The sequence below is a fragment of the Nicotiana tabacum genome, chromosome 8 (genome assembly GCF_000715075.1).
Source record: "Nicotiana tabacum cultivar K326 chromosome 8, ASM71507v2, whole genome shotgun sequence".
NCBI lineage: Eukaryota > Viridiplantae > Streptophyta > Magnoliopsida > Solanales > Solanaceae > Nicotiana > Nicotiana tabacum.
Window position 1 is genome coordinate 17,929,611 of NC_134087.1, and position 2,335 is coordinate 17,931,945.

The following is a 2,335-nucleotide window of genomic DNA, read 5'->3' on the forward strand; positions in this document are numbered from 1 at the left end:
CCAGCAAGTCCTTTTGTAAATATTCCCCAGCAAGCTTACCCCAACAAATCCCAAATCCCACTTTGAAATAAATCCCCAGCATGCCCATTGTACAAAAATCCACACGAAGAATCCACTTTGTAAATATTCCCCACAAAGCTTCCCTTTTGTACAAATCCCCACAAAATACCTCCAATAAAATCCTCGTTGAGAATCTCCAAGCAAAACGGGACACAAAAAAAAAGAGCCTTACGAGGCAAATCATCACAGAATCTGGAAATACAAGCCTGAGCGGTCTAAAGGGTTTCGGCATATGAATCAAATCAATGGCGGGACTTCACAACAGAAATGAAGACGCAACAAAGCAACCGGGAACGATCGAGGTCACCAAACCGACCGTCATTTCCGAACTAACAATTGTCCTTTGTTTGAAAAGTTGAAACAGGTATGATCCAAGACAACCGTGCAAGGAGCAGGTGTCGCCCAAAGAAGAAGGTACATGGGTACAAGAAATATTTTGGCAATAAGGAATTCACTCGAAAGGTAAGTTTCCACGAAACTCCCTTGTATCTTCTACTAAAACAAGAAAGTTCAAAAAAAAAAAAAAAAAAAGGTCGTTTAGTATTCTCGAACTTTGCCCCTAGCCAATCAGCATTAGGGTTTTAAACCCTAAACTGAATTTTCCTTTAGTCAGCATTAGGGTTTTAAACCCTAAACTGAACTTTTCCTTTTAGCCAGCATTAGAGTTTTAAACTCTAAACTGAGCTTTTCCATGCAATCAGCATTAGGGTTTTAAACCCTAAACTGAATTTTCCTTTAGTCAGCATTAGGGTTTTAAACCCTAAACTGAACTTTTCCTTTTAGCCAGCATTAGAGTTTTAAACTCTAAACTGAGCTTTTCCATGCAATCAGCATTAGGGTTTTAAACCCTAAACTGAATTTTCCTTTAGTCAGCATTAGGGTTTTAAACCCTAAACTGAACTTTTCCTTTTAGCCAGCATTAGAGTTTTAAACTCTAAACTGAGCTTTTCCATGCAATCAGCATTAGGGTTTTAAACCCTAAACTGAATTTTCCTTTAGTCAGCATTAGGGTTTTAAACCCTAAACTGAACTTTTCCTTTTAGCCAGCATTAGAGTTTTAAACTCTAAACTGAGCTTTTCCATGCAATCAGCATTAGGGTTTTAAACCCTAAACTGAATTTTCCTTTAGTCAGCATTAGGGTTTTAAACCCTAAACTGAACTTTTCCTTTTAGCCAGCATTAGAGTTTTAAACTCTAAACTGAGCTTTTCCATGCAATCAGCATTAGGGTTTTAAACCCTAAACTGAATTTTCCTTTAGTCAGCATTAGGGTTTTAAACCCTAAACTGAACTTTTCCTTTTAGCCAGCATTAGAGTTTTAAACTCTAAACTGAGCTTTTCCATGCAATCAGCATTAGGGTTTTAAACCCTAAACTGAATTTTCCTTTAGTCAGCATTAGGGTTTTAAACCCTAAACTGAACTTTTCCTTTTAGCCAGCATTAGAGTTTTAAACTCTAAACTGAGCTTTTCCATGCAATCAGCATTAGGGTTTTAAACCCTAAACTGAATTTTCCTTTAGTCAGCATTAGGGTTTTAAACCCTAAACTGAACTTTTCCTTTTAGCCAGCATTAGAGTTTTAAACTCTAAACTGAGCTTTTCCATGCAATCAGCATTAGGGTTTTAAACCCTAAACTGAATTTTCCTTTAGTCAGCATTAGGGTTTTAAACCCTAAACTGAACTTTTCCTTTTAGCCAGCATTAGAGTTTTAAACTCTAAACTGAGCTTTTTCCGTGCAATCAGCATTAGGGTTTTAAACCCTGAACTGAATTTTCCTTTAGTCAGCATTAGGGTTTTAAACCCTAAACTGAACTTTTTCTTTCAGCCAGCATTAGAGTTCTAAACTCTAAACTGAGCTTTTCCAGCCAATCAGCATTAGGGTTTTAAAACCCTAAACTGAATTTTCCTTTTAGTCAGCATTAGGGTTTTAAACCCTAAACTGAACTTTTTTTCCTTTCAGGCAGCATTAGGGTTTTAAACCCTAAACTGAATTCTTCCTTTGTTCGGCGTTAGGGTTTTAAACCCTACACTGAACTTTTCCCCAGCTAGTCGATATTAGGGCTCCAACCCTGCACTGAGCATGCATATCCTCTTTCATCAATTTTATGAACTACCTAGTGAATAATTAACGAAATTTTCCTAGTGAAACTGGGGCAGAAAATTTCGTTCGTTTGTTTTCTCCCGCAGGTCTGACCTCGAGCCACATGAATCGAAATGACCCACGAGATGAATCCCAGTTCGGAATCAAAGAAGAAAAAGACAAAAAAAGAGATATC